The 23,737-nt window shown below is 39.4% G+C and overlaps 1 protein-coding gene across 4 annotated transcripts in view; it reads left to right on the top strand.

The window, feature by feature from the left end:
- Positions 1-23,737, top strand: part of ZNF280D (zinc finger protein 280D) — a 325,027-nt gene that overhangs the window by 73,720 nt on the left and 227,570 nt on the right. For 2 of the 4 annotated variants that reach the window (XM_086710766.1, XM_086710763.1), the window contains exons 1-3: positions 3,497-3,542; positions 4,204-4,301; positions 10,133-10,255. The gene's annotated coding sequence lies outside the window, so the exon portion shown is untranslated. Of the gene's footprint in view, positions 1-3,496; positions 3,543-4,203; positions 4,302-10,132; positions 10,256-23,737 lie in introns of those variants that run through there. The other 2 variants (XM_086710768.1, XM_086710764.1) reach the window with 2 other exon arrangements.

Here is a 23,737-nt window from a genome sequence, read left to right as displayed (position 1 = left end):
TGCTTCTCTTGCCTGAGGAGACCTATCTTAATGGATACAATTTTTTTTTTTTTGGATACAATTTTTTAAAATTACAGATTCAGGTGCGCCTGGATGGCTTAATCAGTTAAGCATCCGATTTCAGCCAGGTCATGATCTCACCTTCCTGAGTTCGAGCCCTGCACTAGGCTCTGTGCTGACAGCTCAGAGCCTGGAGCCTGTTTCAGATTCTGTGTCTCCCACTCGCTCTCTGCCCCTCCCCCACTCACATTCTGTTTCTCTCTCTCAAAAATAAATAAACATTACAAATTAAAAAATAAAATAAAATAAAATTACAGATTCAATTTATTTAATGGGTATAAATAAATATATAGATTACCGTTTCTTTTTCAAGTCAATTTTAGTGATTTATCTATCTCTAGAGAACTGTCCATTTCATTAAACTGTCAACTTTACTTGTGTAACGATATTCATTGTATTTTCTAGTGCTTTTAAAAACTTTGACGCTCTGGAAAGCAGTTTGGAGGTTCCTCAGAAAATTAAAAATAGACCTACCCTATGACCCAGCAATAGCACTGCTAGGAATTTATCCAAGGGACACAGGAGTACTGATGCATAGGGGCACTTGTACCCCAATGTTCATAGCAGCACTCTCAACAATAGCCAAATTATGGAAAGAGCCTAAATGTCCATCAACTGATGAATGGATAAAGAAATTGTGGTTTATATACACAATGGAGTACTACGTGGCAATGAGAAAAAATGAAATATGGCCTTTGGTAGCAACGTGGATGGAACTGGAGAGTGTGATGCTAAGTGAAATAAGCCATACAGAGAAAGACAGATACCATATGGTTTCACTCTTATGTGGATCCTGAGAAACTTAAGAAAAACCCATGGGGGAGGGGAACAAAAAAAAAAAAAAAAAGAGGTTAGAGTGGGAGAGAGCCAAAGCATAAGAGACTGTTGAGAACTGAGAACAAACTAAGGGTCGATGGGGGGTGGGAGGGAGGAGAGGGTGGGTGATGGGTACTGAGGAGGGCACCTTTTGGGATGAGCACTGGGTGTTGTATGGAAACCAATTTGACAATAAATTTCATATATAAATAAAATAAAAAAAAAAAAAAAAAAAAAAAAAAACTTTGACTCTATTTGTAGTCATGTCCCTTTCTCCTCACTTTTCTCTTTTTCTATCAATCAGAAAAAATTTAAGTTTGTCTATTTTATCAGTCTTTGGAAAAAAACTAGTTTTAGGATGTATTGACTCCTTATTGATTTTCCCCTCTTTCATCTTTTTCTGTTCCTTTTGTTATTTTTTCTTTCCTTCTGAATGCTCTGTTCTAATTAACTTTTGAGGCATATGCTTCCTTCTCTTCTATTAATGCATTTAAAGTTCTAAATTTCCTACTAAATACTGCTTAAATTGCACACCACACATTTTAGTACTAGTGTTTTCATTGTCTGGGCAGTGCTAAACATTTGGTAATTTCCATTAATTTTTCTCGCCTTCTTAATAATTATTTAGAAGCTTCTAACATGAATAGGGCAGTGTAACTATTATATTGATTTCTAATTTTACCTCACTGTTATCAGAGAACATGTTTTGGGTCATTGGTATTCATTTGAAATTTGTTTTTTGACATATTATAGTAAATTTTTATATATGTTTCGTTTGCTAGAAAGAATGTGTATTTTAAGTTTTGGGTGTAGGATCACTTATGTTGTTTACATCATCTACAACTATGATTATTGATTTATACACACACACACTCACACACATTTGAGGTTCCAAATAACTATTTATCCAATGTGAATTATTCTGTTTATCTTTGTATGTTTATATAATGACCCTTTTGCCTTAAAGCTAAAAAGTTGATATTACTATATTTAATTTCTGTTAATTTTTTTAAAAGTACATGTTATCCATTTACATAATGACGTCTCCATCATTGTGTTTTAGGCATATCTCTTAATAAGCAGTACATTGTTGCATTTTTAAAAGTCCCTATGAAAATTTGTCTTTTAGTAGGCAAGTTCAATATATTAATATTTATATGTACTTTGATTATTGATCTATTTGGATTTATTTTTACCATATATGTTGTTTTCTATTTACCATTCTTTTTGATTCTTTTTTTATTTCTATTAGGTTAATCTAGTTTTAAATTTTATTTTCCTCTTTCCTCTGTACTGGAACTTTGCTATCTGCCTAGGGTCAGGATTAAAATTAAAAAGTCCCATGTGAGAAATTAAAACCCCAAGCTTCTATACTAATTTCCCAAGCTGGGAGGTTGGACTTTTCTATGTCTCTTTTCATATTTAAAGGGTCTTCCTCCAAAGACATTACTTGTCCCCAGAACCTGTGTTTCAGGGAGCTCAGAGAGATTCCTTTATGCAGCTTCTGAACTTGAACAGAGAGGGTGGCCAAGAGCCTGGGATGGGCTCAGGGCCAGGACTTCTTTGCCCAAGGCTGGGGGTCAATGTGACAGACAAGGACACCTGAAGAAAACCCTGAACAGGAACTCTTTAGACCATCAAGTGAATCAGAGTGTCAACTCAGACTGAACCCACTATGGTTTTGTTCTCTTTTTATTCTGAAACCTTTTTTCCCCCTTTTGAGCTTAGCTATTTATTAAAAAATTGTTTTTTATTGCATTTTAACCAGCGTTTCTATGTAGGTACCAATCTGCTACACTCTAAAAAGCTGTGGGAGTTAATTTACTTATCTTACAGATTGTTTACAGTTTGCAAATCTCACCTTCCACCTCAGATCTTTTTGTTTTTATCTATTTTCCTCAGCTTCTGTTTAGCCAACTTATAAGTAGATTCTTTTTTTCCCCCATCTTACTCATTGGCATTTTGAAATTCTGAGTGGCTGTTGTTCTGGCCTTTCCTCAAATCTCCTTGTCTCTCAGATTAAGGCAGGGAAGACCTCCCCTGTGCACAAGCTCCTGGATACCATACATCAACAGTCTAGGTAGGAAACCTGAAGTTTCTGGATGTGTGGCCTTTCACTTGTCCACCAATAGTTTCTAAAATGATGGCCCTGACAAATCTCAGCCTTCCTGGCTGCAAATGGCGCTGGCTTTTTTGGAAATGTACCCAGCTGGAAGCAGTTGACCTGCCCAGACCTTCCAGCATTGGGCTTTCCAATACAACATGTTGGGGCCCTTATTTCCTATTGCTTCCTTTTGGCTGGAGGTGGCTCCCTCCAGCCACAGGCATTCCCTGGGCAGCTGTCTGAGTTAACATCTGAGCTTGGCCCTGGCATTACCGCTCATGAGCAAATTCCCCAGTGAGCCCACAGGGCTGTCTTCATTTCTTTTTTAGATATGATTTTCTTGGAACAAAGCCAGCCTCATGGGTGTGAAACCTATGCAGTTATCCTGGCCCCTCACTCAGAAAAGCCAGTACTTGCATTAATACTCTGCTACTGCTGTCTTGACATTTTAAAATAGCTTTTCAATACAATTAAATTTTTTTTTATTTTGCACTAGGTTCCACAAACTATATACCCTCTCCTTAGGAGAAGCAGAGAACATCACTAATACTTGGAGAAGTGGGTGGGTCTTACTGACTATCCCTTACTGACTAGCTGACTTAGGAGTCTAGGGCAACAACTATTAGGAGTAATTGTTTAAAAATATTTTTTAGATGTAGTGCCATATGCTGCAAAACTTACCTTATGGGAAGCTTCCTTCTAAATAAGACATTTTAGGACTTCAGGAAAGAAGAAGGGTACAATTCTAGAATAGCTAGATAGAATTTTCTGCAATGATGTTAATGTTCTATATCTTTGCTGTCCAATATAGTGGCCAATAGCCACATGTGACTACTGAGAACTTGAAATGTGGCTAGTATGAGGAGCTGAATTTCTAAATTTTAATTAATTTTAATTATTTTACATGTAAAGTTAAATAGCCACATGGGACTACTGGCTATTATACTGGACAGTGTAGCAATGAAACAAAGTAGTTTCTGACCTTTGATACTTTGATTATATTTTGCATGGATTCTTTTTTGTTCAGAAAAGATCTTTTTAATTCATATTTAAGGTCTATCCAGAACTAGTTGGGGGAACTCAAATCACAGTTTTTTTTTTCTCTTTAGTATAGAGAAGATATCCTTTCTACCTATGAAAGTTAAGCCATGAGGCTCTTTTCTATAGCCTACAAGGGAAATAATACCTGGACGAATGAATTGCTTAAAGACTTCACCTTCCAGTTCTAAAGGATTATGGAAGACCTAAGGAAGACGAAGAAGAGGCAAGGTCAAAAGCCAGAGTCTTGGCAAGGAATTATGGTGAGGAGGTGTAGTGGGAGGTGAGTTGATAGATGAGCTTGAGCCATCCCTCCTGGGTCCACATGACCTGGTGTAGAAGTGACCCAGCAAGTTCCGCGTGTTCAGAGAACATAGTAGTACATCAGAGGGCTGTGGTCAAAGCCAAAAGGTAGCTGAATAGGAACTTCAAAAAGGCCAGAACTACAAATTTCAGAGATAGGTAGTACTTCATCTCAGAAAGCCACACCAGAAAAACTATACTTTAGTGGTCACCAGTCCAAGAAACAGAAAATCCAGCCACCCCACTATTCACCAGTGAAGATCCAGATAATGCTATCTCTGCTGCTATCGGTCCACACAGATGCTATTTTGAAGGACACAAAGAGATGAAGAGAAAATTTGAAAGATTTAATATTTTACTTAAAGAAACAAAAGAGAGAATTCACATGAAGGGGTTATTTGAATTATTGAACTGAACTAATAAATTGAACTGAATGGGATAAATTTAGGGTTCTTTTTCCCAGTTCCCTGTGGATGAGCAGGTGTATTGTAGAGAAATAAAGAAGCTGCATTTTCTTTATACATCTAAGTGCAGAGTGAATGAATTTGTGACTCTGCTACAAATATGTCTGCCTTCCTGCCAAGCCAGTTGTGGGCAGCAATTCTATTTACAAGCTTTAGCAGAAGTGGAATGTGTGGCAGGAAGTGTGGTGGGGATGCTAACCTGCTGTATTGAGCTTAAGAGCTAGCATTATGAGAGAATTGGCAACTTTACTCATAGATAGACGTCCTTTCTTCAAAGGCATGAGCAACTTCCCATGGGCAGTTCATTGGGGCTTATGCAGAAGGCAGTTTTTCTTTTATCACCTACCTGGACATGGAGGAGGTTGTAGATACTTCAGCGTACCCGTCCAAGAGCTTTGAGATCAATGGGAGAGACACTGTCTGTCAGATTATGGTGTCATTTTGCCTTAGTTATCTTCTAATGCCAAATGAATCACATCTGGAATCAAGGAGGCAAGATCTACTTGGGCAATATCCTAATTACTCATCTGAATTTAACATCCTATCTGTCTCTTGTCTATACTGTTGTGTGTAGTCCCTCTGTGGGCTACAACTCCACCTGCAGGCCAACTCCAAAAAATACACATTCAAGAAAATGGAGGAATATCTGGGTTGTATTCTGTACAGCCAAGACATCTGCATTGTGCTTCAAGTATTCATGGTCCCAGAGTAAAAACCCACATGGTTCATTAAATATATTTAGCAATTCCTGGAACTTATTACAAAATTCATTACACATTTCTTCTCCTTGGCTGTTAGAATAGCTGACACTTTGAAAAGGGAAGGAGGTTTTTTTGTTTTTGGTTTTGGTTTTTTCCTGCTCAGAGGCAGATGCAGCTTTCCAATAAGCCTTGCTTCATTTTTCCAACCTTCCACTAACTCACCTGACTCAGTCCAACCTGTATGAATATTTCCAACCATTGAGATTGGAAACATTAGATCCCAAGAGGCCCCACCCCTGATGCCTCCTCTACCCCTTGGGTTTCCTTCTCTGGGAAATTGACTTTTGGAAAAATTCAATTGATCATCCTCTTTGGGAACAAAAGTCACTTGTCATAGAGACTGTGGTGGCTAAGATGAGTGCAGGGACTCCTTTGCATTAGTGTCATCTTTTTTAAGCACTTTGGGTTTACCATTTCATACCCAATCCTGGAAACCATAGAACCATGAGTGAAAACTACAGCACCAATCCTGGCAGTCATGTGGCTGGGAATTCTGAGGACATCCAGCCCTAGCCATTAGGCACAGATAAGGGCCCACACAATTGGATTTTTATGATATGTGGGTGTAAGAGGAATAAAATGGTTAAGAATGGGCTTTAAGTTTACATTCTGAGGTACTGGGTTTTCTTAGTCCATTCAGGATGCTATAAAGTACCACAGGCTGAGTATCTTTATACAACAAGAATGTATTGGTCACAGATCAGGAAGCTGGAAGTCTGAGATCATGGTGCCAGCATGGTCGCCTTCTGATCAGGGCTTTCTAACTGGTTCATAGCCAGCACCTCCTTGCTGTGTCCTCATGTGGTGGTAAGGGTTAAGGATCTCTCTGGATCTCTTTTATAAAGGCACTAATCCCATCCATGGTGTTCTTAAGCACTTTCTAAAGGCCCTAACAACCACTATCATCACTTTTGGGTGTTAGGATTTGACATATGAGTTTTGGGGGGACACATCCAGACCATAGCATGGATGAATGGCAAAGCCAGTAGCTGCAGTGAGAAAACTATGGGAGAAACATGTTGGGGAGATAAGATCAAGTTCTATTTAAAAAATGTTCAACTTGAAATTCTAATTAGACACCTAATGGAAATGTCAAGTAGGAGGCATGATATGATTGTTAAGTCTGGAGCTCAAGGGAGATGTCAGGGCTGGAGAATATATAGATCTGGGAATTATTGAGAAGGAGATAGAAATGAAAGCCATGGCTCTGGATAAGATCTCCTCCAAAGTGAGTGAGTATATTTAAAGAAGAGAAGAGGTTTAGACAAATTTAAAAGTCAAGAATAAGTGGAAGGAGTCAGCAGACTAAGAAGAAGCCAAGCAGGAATGTAGGAGGAAGGCTGAGAGAGTGTGTTGACCCAGAAGCCAAGCGGTTTACTGAGTCAAGTGCTGCTGAGAGGTCCAGTGAGAGATGGACTGGGACAGGTTCAGAGGATTTAGAGAGATGGAGGTCATTGGTGATCCTGAGAAGGGCTTCAGTGGAGTTGTAGGGAAGAAAACGATCAGAGAAGACTGAAAAGAGACTATGAAGTGAGGAAGTGGAGACACTGAGCATTGATCACTGATTTTAGGAATGGTGATATAAGTAGATCTGCACAGCAGGAGGGGGTAGATGGAGAAGGGCATAGATTCAGGGGAGGATAGATTTATTTTAAGGTGGAAGCTATTCTGGCATTTTTATATGAAGATAGGAATGTTCTAATAGAGGAAATGTGGAAATGCTAGACAGAGTGGATTATGGAAAGAGCAAAGCCTTTGAATAGGTTAGAGGGGCTCCAGGGCTTAAGTGGTGAAGTCTAAGAGAACTTACACTCCAGGACAGTTCTGTCATAAAGGAAAGAGGCAAAAATTAGTAAGTGTGATGATGTGAAATTGTCATAGCTGTCTTCTGGTTGCTCCTTTCTGAGTAAAAGGAGAGATGAAGTCTCCTTCCACCAGCTCCACTAGTCCATCTCACTGAGACCCTGCTTCCAACCCAGAACTCTGTCTTACCCTGACAACTGAGTTGGAGGAACTCAAGAATCTGCTGAAAGTTTCTGGGTTCCCAGCAGTCCCAGAGCCAGCTGTGCTACTTTGTCTTTGAGAAGGGGTGCAAGTTAGAAAATCAAACACGTGAAATACCCTTGCTCAGACTCAGAACCCTGAACATGTGAGTCTTTTTAGCCACCCACACTGGACAACGCAGTCTAGTGGAGTGCCAAGTGGCAGAAGAGCAAGTCCTGGTTAAAATGTCCACTGCCATCAGGCAGCTACCTTATTTTAGTTTCTACCGTATACTCTGTTTCTAACCTCCTTGTTTTCAGTGTTCTCCCCTGTTTGTCTCTTATTTAGATACTTTGGCATTAAAGGTGTTGAAATGTTAAATGTTTATTTATTTTTGAAGGAGAGAGAGAGAGACAGAGCATGAGTGGGGGAGGGGCAGAGAGAGAGGGAGACACAGAATCTGAAGCAGGCTCCAGGCTCTGAGCTGTCAGCACACAGCCCGATGCGGGGCTCGAACTCACAAACCGCGAGATCATGACCTGAGCCAAAGTCGGACACTTAACCGACTAAACCACCCAGGCACCCCTAAAAGTGGTTTTTAATTCAGCCTCTCCCTAAGTTGCTTCCTCTTGAATCTCTTCCCCTTTAGCTCCAGTGAGCCTCAGACAAGTCCCAGGGTCCCAGCTACTACATCCCCTCCCAGCTTTCCTAGCCCCCTCTTGTTAGGGAGAAAGGTCCTCACATAAATGGGAAAACATGTAAAACGGATTTGGAAAGGATAAACTAATGTCACCCTAAGGTATTTTTGACTAATTGGAGCAAAATAGCAAAAGCAGAGCTTTCTGAGCAAGATTTTGCTATCATCTAATCTTCTTTATCCATCTCTTAACACCCCCCATCTCTCAAAGTCTTCTAAAGGAACAACACACCTTTTGGAAAAATGAGTGAAAGTACAGATAAATTAGGGGTTGGAGATAATGAGGGTAAAGAAGGTTGCTTCCCCATAGAATACCACACGCACGTACACACACTTTGGATATCACACATGCAACTACATTTACTGTAGCTTACAGGTGAATGAGTAGCAAATTTGAATGTCTTTTTTTCTGGTAAGAATTTTGCAGCAAAACATAAATATATTAATTTAAAAAGAAAACATGCACAATTGTACACAACTATGTTAATTTCTTCAGCCAAACTTTTGTGGAGAGGTGTTTGGACTTTTATTTATTAATTTTAAACTTTAATTTATTTATTTTGAGAGAGACAGAGACAGTGTGAGCAGGGAAGAGGCAGAGAGAGAGGGAGAATCCCAAGCAGGCCTGACATGGGACTCAAACTCACAAAACTACGAGATTATGACCTGAACCGAAATCAGGAGTCAGACGCTTAACTGACTGAGCTACCCAGGTGCCCCTGGGCTTTTATTTGAAATAAAGTATCTATGTATACATACTTCTAACTAAATAGGAGTCAGGGTGAATATTTATTTTCCTACATAATATGTGACTAAACAAATAAAGCTCTTTTTTTTTTTTAACACTCCTTATATTGAAAGCCAAACATCTGATTTGTCATGTGCTACCACTCAAAATGATTTTGGAACTTCTTTTTGTAACTTCAGAGCTCTTTAATTTTTTTTTTTCAACGTTTTTATTTTTATTTATGGGACAGACAGAGACAGAGCATGAACAGGGGAGGGGCAGAGAGAGAGGGAGACACAGAATCGGAAACAGGCTCCAGGCTCCGAGCCATCAGCCCAGAGCCTGACGCGGGGCTCAAACTCACGGACCGTGAGATCGTGACCTGGCTGAAGTCGGACGCTTAACCGACTGCGCCACCCAGGCGCCCCACTTCAGAGCTCTTTAAACACACAGGGTGATCAACCATCTCAGTTTGTCTGGGACTGAAGAGTTTCCCAGGATGTGGGACTTTGAATTTTAAACCTGAGACAGCTTTGGGTTAACTTTCCTGGGTTACCTGGAACCGAGGGAGATTTCAGTCCTAAAACTGGGTGAGTGCCAGGCAAAATGGGTTGAGTTTGGTCACCCTATTTGTAAACACAAGAAACGCCAGCTTATTGTTTTATAGTTGTAACCCTATTACTCAGTTTGATCCCCTCTTTATTTTTAAAGACTTGGCCCTCAGTATCTTTTGGCTATTGCAAAATTTCTTCACTGCAAGCAAACAAACCTTTTCTTCCTTCCTTTCCATTCTTACCTTTCCATATCTGGGTCACTGTAAGTAAAAGTATGTATATTAGTGGTGGACTTGACAGACTCTCTCTTTGACCATAGTTTAGTCAGACTTCTCTGAGTCTTCTTCTCTATTAGGTCTCCACCTTGGCCCCATTCTGTCTTTGGCCTGTCTCTCCCAGTTTTAACAAGAATCCTATTAAGCTGGTTTAGTAAGAATCCCCTTACCCCTGATATCTCCTCTTAGTAATTTCCATCCACTGACCCCCTCCCTCTGCCTATTGGCTATAAATCCCCTGCTGTCTTTGCTGTAATCTCTCCCCTACTACAGTGCTCTTATTGCAATTGTCCTAAATAATGTCTTCCTTGCCATTTTAATAAGTGCCGGAATATTTTTTTCTTTAACAGTTATGGTGCCATGACGTGGACGGGATCGAATTCATCATTGGACCCCTGGAACCTCTCATCCAGGACCCCAAGTGTGTGCTTTTGAAGACTTTATTTCACTCCTGACTGATTAGAGATCTACTGGTGAGTCTAACTCCTGGGCCAGTGCTCTGGATGACAGGCTGTTAAAGCATGGTTAAGGGCAGGTTTTGATTCTTAAGATTCAGCATATACTCGCTGAGGCTAGGTTAGAGTTCCACGATCCTTTGGTTGAAAAGTACCTGTTAAGCAAGCATCTTTCTGGATGGATGTCTTCTTGGATCTTTCTGAGTAGGGATTTACTCCTTGACTCTTAAGTGGCGAATTCCTGACTCTTTTGGAGGCCTCTACTCTAGAAAGTGTGTTAGAGTCCCAGGTAAATGGAAGCTGGGTTAGAGTCCCAGCCTTCTTTGTTAGCAAGGTACCATGAATTAAGAACAAGGGAGGATCTCAGTAGACTGAAAACCCCTTCTCATACCCCTTTTGACTATATGCTCCACTACCATGGTACTAACTCTCTACTTCCTTTCTTGTTGGAATAATTTTACTAGAGATAATTGGGAACCTCAGTGACTCCCCCAAACTGGTTCCTCTCAGCATTATTTCTGTTTCTTCTTTTTCCTTTTAGCACCTTCAGTCTTTGAATCCATTGACATGACTGTTGTCAAGCCCCTACCTCCTCCATCTCTCTGCCCACCCCTGCAAGACTTTCTCTTTCCCATTCCAGCCCCTCAGTTTCTTATAGTCGCTTGAATTTTGGGTTCCCCAACCCACATTGAAGCCTCTCAAGAGACTCTGGGACCACCAAAGAAAGTACATGTAGGGCAAAACAAAATCTTAAAATGTTCCTCCATAAATCTTGGTAAAAAGCATTAACCATCAATTAAGCAGGTAACCTTAACTTGTTCCATCAGTCAGAAACACAATTTGGGATAAAAATATAAAGTGGAGCAAAAACAAGAGCCAATTATTTTGTAGAAACCAGTGAGTTTTTATTGCTATGTTTACCTGACTCATGGCAACAATTTTAGAATGAAAGCGACAGGGTCTCTCTTTGCATCTGTCTGTATGTTTATATAGTTATGTTTGTATATTTGTGTTATGTATATGTGATATTTTCTATCTCTAGTTGGTATTGCCAAAAAATTTATAAAATCTTGTGAAGGAGATTCTTAAATTGGCTTAGAGGGATGACTGAGTGACTCTGTCAGTTAAGCGTCCAACTTCGGCCCAGGTCATGCTCTCACACTTCGTGAGTTTGAGCCCCGCATCGGGCTCTATGCTGACAGCACGGAGCCTGGAGCCTGCTTCGGATTATGTTTCTCCCTCTCTCTCTGCCTCTCCCCCACTTGTGCTCTGTCTCTCTCTCTCTCTGTCTCTCTCTCTCAAAAATAAATAAACATTAAACATTTTTTAATTGGCTTAGAGAGAAGTGCTTATATAAATTAAATATTCCTAAATCTTCCAGAAATATAGAAACTAATTCAAATGCTTTAAGTATAAGCATCAAGTATAATACAAATATATATTTGGTGTTTAACCATTTTTAGGTTTCTTTGCTTTTGTGACTTTTTTCTTTTTCTTTTCTTTTCTTTTTTTTTTTTTTTTTTGATACTTGCCTATCATGCATGTGCTGTAAAAATAGGTAACAGGGAAATAACTTGAGATGAGGGCTAGCTTTGTTTAATGTTATGATATATATGCCTAAAAAAATTTACAAAATATTTTTTGTATTAGCAACCTTAGAGATATGTATGTTAAATAGAAACATTCATTAAACATTGAGATGATTTCTAAGAGAAACTATTAAACCTTAAATTTCTAAGCACAAGTTTAAGTTTTATATACCTTTGGCCTCTTATTTTTATATGATATAGAGAGGCTAACTATATTTGAGTCTGTTGATAACATCTTTCTGACACAATGAAAAGTACTGTCAGAAAGCATATATGTACTTATAAATTGTGAGATGGTATATTCATAAAATTTGCTAGTCTGTTACAGAATGCTGGTATACAAGAGACAATTCACAGTTGCCTACTTCCTAGTTTTTTCTGTTAAAATGTTATTAATGATTAAAAAGTATAATCAATATTTGTAAATGAAGCTACTAGAAACAATAAGGGTGAAATGAAACAACATTGCATGACAGGTATGTAAGGAAAGTAGAATGTATTTTTTTTTTATATAAATTTTTTTTTCAACGTTTATTTATTTTTGGGACAGAGAGAGACAGAGCATGAACGGGGGAGGGGCAGAGAGAGAGGGAGACACAGAATCGGAAACAGGCTCCAGGCTCTGAGCCATCAGCCCAGAGCCCGTCGAGGGGCTCGAACTCACGGATCGCGAGATCGTGACCTGGCTGAACTCGGACGCTTAACCGACTGTGCTACCCAGGAGCCCCTAGAATGTATTTTTGATAAAGTAAAGTATACAGTGGGAATGTCTGGGTGGCTCAGTTGGTTGAGCATCTGACTTCCACTCAGGCCATGATCTCGCATTTCATGAGTTTGAGTCCCACATCAGGCTGTCTACTGTCAGCGTAGAGCCCCCTTAAGATCCTCTGTCCCTTTCTCTCTGCCACTCCCCTGCTTGCGCTCTTTCTCTCTCTCAAAAATAAAAATAAACATTGAAAAAAAAAGAGGGAAAAGTATACAGTGTATGTAGGAAGGGTTTTGTTAAGGTAATAAGAATGTAATTTTTCCCAAAAGGAAAAAAGGAAAAAATAGGACAAAAACTGAATGGGTATAAAAAGTTATAGAAAGTTTTCAGGAAAGGAATCTTGGAGAAGGAATCTTATGTGGTCAAATCTGGCTTATTGGATATGTTTATTTATAAGGTTTTTGAAAATGCATTTTAATATTAAAAGTACACTAATGCAAAACTAGATTTTGGTTTTCTCTTTGTTGAAACAACAAAATTTTCTTGATTTATTGGTCTGCTCTTAATAAGAGATTGTAAAAGCTTTTCTACCTTTTGTGTAATTCTCCTAGGAAACAGATACCGAGTCTTCTCAGAATAATTTCCTGTGCTTTACATGCTTTGTCATATCCTTAATTGTTTAAGAGAACCAAGTCTTCTCACTTTTAAAAGAACTAATTTTTTAAAAGATGTTACAGTCATGTTATCTCTGACATTTACTTTTGAATTCTTTTTTGTGACTTTGGTTAAATGTGTAGCTAAGTATTGTTCACCATAATCTGGGATTGTATTTAGTCAAGTATTCAAAACTTTTGACCTTTTTTTTTAAAGCTTATTTATTTACTTTGAGAAAGAGTGTGTGCAGGAGTAGGCGAGGGGCAGAGAGAGGGAGAGAAAGAATCCCAAGCAGGCTCTCACTGTTAGCACAGAGCCTGACATGGGGCCAGAACTCATGAACCTCATGATGTGAGATCATGACCTGAGCTGAAATCAAGAGTTGGATGCTTAACTGACAGAGCCATTCACGCGCCCTCCATCCTGGACCTTTTGGACAATTTGCCCTCCCCGGATCAAATCCTAAATGAAATCTTTATCTTGAACTGACTTTGACATTTCTCAGACGGCTCCTTCAATATCTTAAAGGATTTTTCTTTTATCTTGAAAAAGAGAAAAAAAAAACAATTAGCTTTATTTCATATGTTCAACTGCATGAAAAGTATTGTCCAATAAAAGCTACATTAACCTTCTCCAAGTTTTATTTGTATGGATAAAATATTTGTATGGATAAATGTTTCAGAAATTTTATGAAACTTGTCAATACCCTCACTGTCCATGATGTGTTCTGTTATAATGTCACCAGTCATAACTCTAGTTAACATTTTAAATGTTCTACACCACATAATCAAATTCCCTTGCCAATTGCATTATTTTTATGATGAATTCTCCTCAGATCTTTCATCATTAATAGTTTTTGTTTGACTCTGATTCTTCTCTGAAAGTACTTACAATCAGCTGTAGGCCAGAGTGCCTCATCTTCAACAGAAAGGAGTGGTCTCAGAATCCCACTAGGACAGGTCTCTGGATACAGGCTTTCCAATGGCATTGCTTAAATAATTTTGAGACCACACCATTTGACTGAGAAAGCATCCTAGAACTCTAGTGGAGAAGCTGATGGGTTCATAAGAGCAAGCAGAACAAGAATGAGTTACATAAGAATGAATGAAGTGATGAAGGATGATTATGGTTTTTGTTCAGAAGATTGCCACTTGGATTTAAGGAACCCCTTTTCCTTTTCTCTTAAGCTATAACTCACAGCGATTTAGTAGATAATACTTTTTGTAAACAGAAATGAAACATTTCTCTTTTCTCCCTGCCTGATTCCTTCAGAATTCAGAAACTCTTACTGAGTGTTCTTATTTTCATGGCAATATAATCATTTGCGTAAGTCCAATAAGAATCTGTCCTCCTTGAACAAGACATAATTGGAAACATTTGTTATATAACCAAGACTTTGAGTGGAATGTCATATTTTAGACTGATGAGCATAGAATCAGTTATGACCAAATAGTTTTAAGGAACTAAGGTTGACTTTATGGAGCTAATGCTTTCAAAGCCCTTTTGGGAAAACTGGGCTGGTATGGCTTACAGGGTTCTCAGCCTTGTAGGTGATTAACAAAGGTCTCTTCTTGGCAGGCCCAGGAACGTTAGGATATTTTGGAGACCTAGAGAATGGAGAAATTTACCTAAATCTATAGATACTGCAAGTGAAATCTGGTGGCAAATTCGTGGCTTGGGTTCCTAACCTTGAGAGGCTTTTAAAAGTCTAAGTTAGATTCCTTATGAAAAGTTCTAGCAAAGCAAACTTCAAAGATGTATGTGGTCAATTACTACTCTTGCTGCACTTATGTAACTAATAGGCCAAATATAATATGACCAGACTTATTTTGTAAACAGGAATAATCATACTTTGGTTAACTTTGGTGAAAAAAGGGGTTAATGTAGAGAGAAATTTTATGCTTCAGTGAAAATCTATAGCTTACCTTTGTGGACGTCAGACTCTAGTCTGGTCATTGTCTTTGAGGTTTTATTATAAACTTACAGATTGGAGTGAATCCTGTCAACTTGCCTTAATTAGAAGAACTGGTCCTTCCCAAATATTCAGTTTTTCTAATTTTCTTCAATATCTTTCCAGAACTATCCAAATGAATATTTCCAATTTTTCTCCCACTTTCCTAACTTGGCGTCACTGAGAACTAAAACCTGACTATGCAGATATTTATTGGGATCTTAGGTTGTTTTGCAAGCTGAAGCTCGACAATGGGCAGCCTTTAAGCCTGATGCTGCTAAGTAGACCCTCAGAAAGTTTATGGAAAAGGTCCATATCTTCCATGCTCTGCTCTGGGACATAACCATGGCACTGATACTATGCCATCACTGAAGACATTCAAACTGCAGACTAGGAAATCTATCAGATTGCCACCATCACCTTCATTTCACTGTCTAAAGATGGCCACTATCTAGAAATCTCAACTGCCTGCCCTTTGGACTCAGAAACTGGGTTTATAGTCTGCTTCAACCTTAATCTTTATTTTTCTTTTTACTTTCATAGAAATTTCCTGAATTAAATGCCTGATTATTTGTACCATGCAGCAAATATCCTCCACTACCAACTCCCAACAGATGGTTTAGCTGGTCCTTAATAACAAAAGGGGACTGAACAAGAAATGGACTTAAATTGTTCAGAGAAAAGAAAAATGTCTCTTTTTTTCCCTTGAACAGGAGGAAGGACTGACAAAGATTCTAAGGCTTCAGTCTTGGTCCTGTCCTGTTTTAACAAGAATCTTGCCAATTACGTTTAGTGAGAGTACCCCCACCACTGATATCTAGTCACCCTCCATGTCTGGTCAAGTCCCCCATCACTCACCATTGATGTGTAAGTCCATGGTCAGCCTTTCACAGGAATTCTGTTAGAAAAGAATTTTTCTACTCTTGATACCTCCTGTTAGTAATTTTCTATCCACTGACCCCTCATTTTGCACATTGGCTAATAACACCCACTTGTTTTTCTTGTATGGGGAGTTGAATCTGATCTCTCTCCTATTGCCATAGAGCCAGCTCCTATTGCAATAGTCTTGAATAAAGTATTCTTTACCATTTTAACAAATGTCAGAATAATTTTTTATTTAACAGACACGTCAGGAAAAAGGGGTTTCTTACTATGTAAGCCACAAGAGACATTAAAATCATCATCTCTTTAAAGGTCATTTTGTCCTTCCTCCCACTGGTTTTGGAATCCCTCAAACCTCAACTTGTAGCTCAGTACATTATCCCTTCCCCTGACTTTTGGCTGCTTAACACATTTCATGGTAATCACTAATTCATCACATGGAACTGAATAAGAACCATTTAATATGATTATCTTCTCCATTAAAGCTGTCATCATAATTAGAGCTGCAGTGAACTGTTTGCCAGGAATTATAACTTCTGCCAAGAAAAACTTGGGTGTCATTTTAGAAAAATTCTTAGGTGGGGGAGGAGGAGATCAGGACCATCTGTGTTGGGATCCAGAACTGAATAATGAAAAATAAAGCCCCCTTCCCCTGCTATCTGCCAAACTCTAGCCAGCCCTCCAACTGGACCTTGCCAAAGACTTTAGAATGAACCAACTTCCAAGGTAGTCCAAAGAGCACACCCTCTTAGGGAATGATAACCTTGGAAAAGCCACCCTTTAAGAAGAGAAAAAGGACAGCATCAAATAAAAATCAGGCCTTCGTGCATAAGGCTTCCTAAAAGTTGTTCCAAATGGTTTTGTTTGCCACCCTACTGTTTCCAGGGCAACCACCTAAGCCAGGACAGAAGTAGAAGGAGACATGAGGCTAGAATGGGACCACCCACTGCAATTCACATTTTATTCTGATGGCAAGAACCTTTATATCGACTCGAAGTGTTTGTCAGGCCTCTTGCTGTGAATCACTAGAATAACATTTTGCCCTGATGGAAGTGTGTCACAGGCTGCTGCTCCCACATCCCCCCATACTGAGGTGTTTTAAAATGGAACCAAATATCCCAGGGGAATTTTCTCTGCACTACCAGCATTGCTTTGTTGCACATTTTTAGATTACACACTGTAAATTATAGATAAAATACATTATGCTGATTTCCTCCTGCATATCTTTTAGTTATTTTTACGAAAAGTGTCTTTGAAATTCAGCCTCTCAGGTAAATGTTCAAAATGAAGAGAAAAATAAAACCAAGGCAGAGGAATGCACAAGACTGAGACTGCAACCACATCACAGTCTGGCACTTTGTCATAAGCATAACTCGTGTCCAGCAAGGATTTTAGTTGCAGAATGTGAAGAAGCCCTGCATTGGGCATCATGAGATTTGGGTGTGCCTCTTGGTTCTGCAAGTTCCTGGATATATGACCTTGTAGGAATTTATCTCATCCCTCCAAATCTTAGTTTCCTCATCTATGAAATGAGAAATGTTCATGGAGATCTCTAAGGTGACTTCCACTTCTCACACTGTATGACACTGTGTATGAATCTTACTAAAATGCCCTTGAATCACATAGATCAGATTATTTTGACCATTTTTAAAAAGAATTAATAAACTCAACTTGTGAGCATTAAAAAATTCAGTAGCACCAAAACACTTTGACCTACAATCTTCATGATATCTTACTGCACTGGGTTTTGCTGATTTTATACTTGCTATGCTAGATATCTCCCATTTTCTCCTCAAATGGACTCTCCATTGTTCACCCCCGGAGGTTGTCCTGTGAGGACTACAACACAGGCCCTTGTCTCCTGCCTTCCAAGTGGATTCAGTGAATGGGCAGGAGAATGAAAGGAGGGCAGAGTGTGAGGTTGCCCCTTTCTCCCTCTGCCTGTGAGGTCGAGCTAGCGTCGTCCCTCAACCAAAGGTCGCAGCTGGGAAGCATCCTCTCTACATAACTGTCTCCAGGTTTCCATAATGGCTCTTAGTCTGTTCAGGCTGCAATAACAAAATGCCATAGACTGGGTGGCTTATGGAAAAGAGATTTATTTCTTACAGTTCTGGGGGCTGGAAGTCTGAGATCAGGGTGCTGACAGATTTGGTGTCTGGTGAGAACCCACTTCCTGGCTGTAGACTGCTAACTTCTTGCTATACCCTCCTGTGATGGTAAAAGGGCGAGGGAGCTCTCTGGGGTCTCTTTTATAAGGGCACCAGTTCCATTCATGAAGGCTTCACCCTCATGACCTAATTATCTCCTAAAGACCCCGTTCTCTAGTATCATCACATGGGGTGTTAGAATTTCAACATTATGACTTTTGGGGAAACACAAACATTCAGTCTGTAGCAGACTCTTTCCTCTTGCTACTGCAGGTTGAGAGACACTGCATAACCCTTATGGCTCTGTATGCCCTGTGCATATCTTTAAATTTTGGTCTAGTCAAGTTTGAACAAGTCATCTGTTGCTTTCCTCTATCTTGACTGATACACTCCATTTTTTTGAGATACAAGTATGGCAAGATTGGAAAGGCCATGGTGCTCTTTATTTCAGTATATCAATTCACCTTGAATATCAAATGCGTATTCCGCCCCCCCCCATAATTGTGACTCTGAGAAAAGATGAGAATCTCCATGCAATGCTTCTTGGTTATGTTGTACTTGACTTCTATATGTGCTTGTATTATTAGACAGGATTCAGAAGCAGATAATAGAAGCCAGTCTAGTAGTTAAACAGAAAAGGATTGGACACAAGGAATCAGATGCTCACAATTATAAGGCTGGGAGGAGTAGGCGCTAGGTTAGGCTTTCTGGAATGACTTCCAGAACACTACCACAGAGCTGACCTGTCTAGAGAACTATCTCTGCAATGAATAGGAAGCTGGGGAATCAAGAAGCCCATGCGCAACCTGCCAGCTCCAAGATCTCACAACTTTTGCTGATTTAGGCATCAGAAAATTACAGACTCAGTTGTTAGCCCCAAACCTTGTATACCTGATTTGCACCACCAGAATGAAGGCCTGACTTCCCTCCTATTTGACTCAGTACTGAATTCAATTTTCATGTAAGTACATTTAATCAATCATATTCCTAGTTGCAAATGAGTATGGGAAATGTCAGTTTTAGCTTTCCAATGTCTGTAGTTCAGGAATGCATACTAGAAGGAGATTGGGATGAATTCTGAGCAAGCCAATCTATTCTCTGTCACAAGATTATTTCTGAAAGCATGTTTCAAATGGCACACTAAAAAAAGATGAACTTTGGAAATTAAAAAAATAGAGAGTAGAATTAAAATCTCTGCTTTAGGACTTACCAGCTGTGTAACCTTGAGCAGGATGCACTTAATAGTACTAGAGCTATTTTTCATATTTGTAATAGGAATAATAATGCCTACCTCACAGAATTTTCATTCATTTATCCATCTCTATTAACATGACTTTTTAGTTGGAAGTGACAGAAATCTAATTGATTGGTTAAGTAACGAAAAAATTGTCAAAGGATATTTGGTAGGTCACAGAATTGCCATAAGGTCTAGAGAGTCAGCCTCAAGGCTGAACTTCTAGGACACCACCTGAAGCAGGCATCAGAACTATCTTGGGACACTGCTTCTGTCTCCACAACTCCCGCCTAGCACTCGATGCTACATTTTCCACTGCCAGCAGGAATTTAACTTCACTGATGCAGGTACCATCGCCATCTGTGTTACCAGAAACTAACCAGTGTCATGTCTGAAAGCCAAGTGGCAGTGCTGTCACTCTCATTGGCAAAAATGGATTCCACATGGCATTTCTTCACATTAGTCTCTTCTCAAGGCAGGTTTCACAGGAGTGTCTGGTGAGGCCTGGATCACATGCTTGTGCCCAGCTGCAAGGAGGGCTAGGAAAGCATGATTTCTGACTTTTAACTTGAGGAGGGAGGAAATTCCCTAACCAAAGGGAGAGTATTCATAAAGTGCTGGCCTCCAGACAAACGTCCATTATACCTCCTCCAAATGGCTAAGCCAAGGGGACTTTTTTTAGCTTTTTCTCACTCTGCTTTCCTCTGTTCATGGACCATTCTCCTCAAAATGGTGGCATGCTGGTTCCTGAGAGCTGCAAATTTATATTTTATCAGCCAAGCAGTACTTGTGTAAAGAATGTGTCTCTTTCCCAATGATTCCATCAAAATCTGTAGCTGACTCTATTGATCAGATTTGGATCACATAAACTTTCCTAATCATTCATTGAGCCAGAGAGATGGAATAAATTAACACATCAGGTCTGGGTTACATGCCAACTGAGCTGAGGAAGTATAGGTTCAGCCCTTTTAGAACTGTTTGGCTCAAGCCTGGGGGAAGAAAGTTTTATAAAGGAATGTTGGGCATTCTTGGGATGAGAATGCTAAGCAGGCAAAACAATAGTTTTTCACTGTATTCTTCCTGATGCTTCTATATCCACAAACACACACTCTTCCTCTCATCATACAATGTCATAAGTATTCCCACTCATGACAGTGCAACTCTTCCATGTACACCTCAAAACTCCCTCCCTAAGGTCTATGCCACTTATTGCATCCAGCTCTAGGGGCTCTCAGCAATGGCATTTGATGGTTAATTTTATGTGTCAACTTGACTGGGCTGAGGAATCCCCAAATAGCTGGTAAAACCTTATTTCTAGGTGTGTCTGTGAGAGTGTTTCTGGAGGAGCTTAGCATTTGAATCAGTAGACTGGGTAAAGAAGATCTCCCTTACTGATGCACATGGGCATCAGCTAATACATTGAGAGCTTGAATAAAATAAAAAGTCAGAGGAAGAGTGAATTTGCTTTCTCTGCTTGAGCTGAGACATCCATCATCTCCTGTCCTTGGACATCAATGCTCTTGGTTCTTGAGCCTTTGTACTTGGACTGGGACTTATACCATTGACTCCTCTGGTTCTTAAACCTTTGAATTTGGACTAGAAGCACACCACTGGATTTCCTGGGCCCCCAGTTTGCACACAGCAGATCATTGGATTTCTCAGCCTCCGTAGTCACATTAGCCAGTCCCTTATAATAAATCTCTTTCTGTGTATCTCTGCATATCCTACTGGTTCTGTTTCTCTGTAGAATGCTGACTAACGCAGTTCATTACTCTCAGGTTGGTCCAGAGTATATGCTCTGTATTGGCAACTTTGCTAAATGACAAATATAACCTAAGCTACAAAGGTGTAAGGAGATCAGGATACCTTAATTAAAAAAAAAGTCCCATGTGAAAAAGGAAAGAAGAATCAACCTATAATGGTCACTGTCTAACAACATTGATCACATCCTGCTTTCCAGGAATAAAAAAACTCTCCCTGCTTCACTGGTGGAGTGAAATCAGAGGTTAGCCAAAGTAGCTGACAATGGCTTTCTCCTCTGGTAGTGCAGTATCTACTGTGGTCACATCTGAGAAGCTCCCACAGATGGGAGCTAAACTAATTTTGAAACCTATTTTCTATAGAGAAGAGTTCAGGGCCCTGGAGATTGCCTTAGTCTGGTCATCATTTTTATTTAGATCTAGTAAGCTTTCCATCTATATCTAACACTACAATGTCCTTTCTTACAGCAACAGGCCTTAGATCTATGCCCTTGTCCCCAGCCCTTAACTATAATGCCTCCATTTTGGATATTTACTGGGGGAAGTGACAAGCAGTAGCTTGAGTTGGAAGAGACAAAACCTGTGGGCTCCCCCATGCCAAGTATTTCAGTGGTTGGGTTCCAAAGTGGGGCTAAGTGGAGATTTCATCAGGCAATGGAGACTCAGAAAGAGATGCTCAGTAGGGCTTTCCTTAGCAACTTTTTATCTCCTTTTAAGTTTTCAGTGTCCTGGACTTTGCTTTCTCTAACTTTATATTGAGGAAGAGAATTCAGCGTTTGCCAAATGAGCAAAGCTCAAGATTATCTGGCTACTAACTCTCCTTGATCATAGGGCTTTCCTTAACCATTTCCGTTCTCTTTCTGCTTTCTGATGAGCCAGTAATCTCTTACTTATAGTAGCTTGTCTCAGTCTGAAAAAATATCCAACTTTATCTAACCAGATGACATTTTTCCACCAACTCTCCTAAATTTCCCTGCATAGACATCTTGCCTGGGTCTCCAGATAAAACTTACTCATGAAGCTAACCATCTTCCCAGCAAGAGAAGGGAAAATACACTATGTCCTGCCTCACCATGACCCTTCCAACTCCACACTGTCATTCCAAGTGTGTCAGTTGTAACAGGTACTTTCAGGAATCAATTTCTATTTCACTTTTTCCATAAACAAACAAACAAAAAAAAAAACTGTGGCTATCTTAAGCAAAAACAAGAAATGTGCTCAAGAATGTGGAGTAACACAAAGAATTAAAAGAAAATCTAAGCACCAGTCTGTGAAAAGAACAGAAATCAAAATAGTTCTAAGTGTCCAAGTAACACGAACCAATGGTCAGTCCGTTTTGTGGCAGTGTTGTTAGGATAAGTGATTATAGCCATTTTCTATCCCTGTTTTATCATACTTCAGATTTAATGATTGGGATGAGACCAGCATAGGGTCTTCCTATTGCTCTGCCATTTGAACTCCTCCCCAAGGTTTAATGTTTGGAAGAAAGAGTCTGAATGGCATTTTTGGGTCATCCAATCACTCACTTCTTGTTCAAGGCAGAACATTTTGAATGATTGCCTCACCAAGACTGTCAAGGGAATTGTTTTAAGGTGTTCTTAACAGAAAAAAAACAACAACAACAACAACAACAACAAAAAAACAAAGAATGAATGCCCAGCAGACAAAACTCAAAGATGTTTACTATTTGCTCACTACATGATAAGCCCTATGTTAGTTTCTCTGGATCCAAAGATAAATAATGATGTTGACTAACATTTATTAATCATTTAATCAATGCCAGGAAATTCCTATGCATTATTTCAGATATTCTTTATAATAAATACTATAATATAGGTACTCTTATGTCTTAGGTCAGTGTTATGGGTTTAATTGTTCAGTGGGTTTAATTGTTTAATACATATATTGAAGTCTTAACCCTAGCACCTCATAATGTGGCCTTATTTCCAAATAGGGTCATTGCAGATATAATTAGTTAAGATGATACCAATAGTGTGAGCCCTACTCCAATATGACTGGTGTCTTTATAAAAAGAGGAAATTTGGACACAGATGCACACAGGAAGAATGCCATGTGAAGATGAAGGCAGAGATAGAAGTGATGCATCTATAAGCCAAGGAACACTAAAAATTGCCAGGAAACCATCAGAATCTTGGGGAAAGGCATGGACATTCTTCCTCACAGCCCTTAAAAGGAACCAACCTATCAATACCTTGATCTTGGATTTCCTGCCTCCAGAACTGTGAAACAATAAATTTATTTTATGTCCCCCAGTTCATTAATACTTTGTTACAGCAGCCCTTGAAACTCATATAGCTGAGTTCCCTAGAAGAAGAGTCTAAGATAGAATTCTTATACAAGAGATCTATTGAAATAGCACCTTTCTAGGTTTTTCCTGTGTTCTTCCAAAATGGCCACCACATTATTTCTGGTCCCCTATACTTTTCATATTCTTCCCAAGTTGCCACTCCACTGTCAAGAAGTGGAGTCTTTGAACTTGAGGGGACCTTGTGAGTGTTTTAACTAATAGAAGAAGGCAGAAGTAACACTGGGTGACTTCCAAACTTAGGTCATGAA

Source organism: Puma concolor, chromosome B3 (genome assembly GCF_028749965.1).
Source record: "Puma concolor isolate L17-30 chromosome B3, mPumCon1.1.hap2, whole genome shotgun sequence".
Classification (NCBI taxonomy): Eukaryota; Metazoa; Chordata; class Mammalia; order Carnivora; family Felidae; genus Puma; species Puma concolor.
Note: the sequence above shows the minus strand (reverse complement) of the source record. Positions and strands in the feature narration are given on the sequence as shown.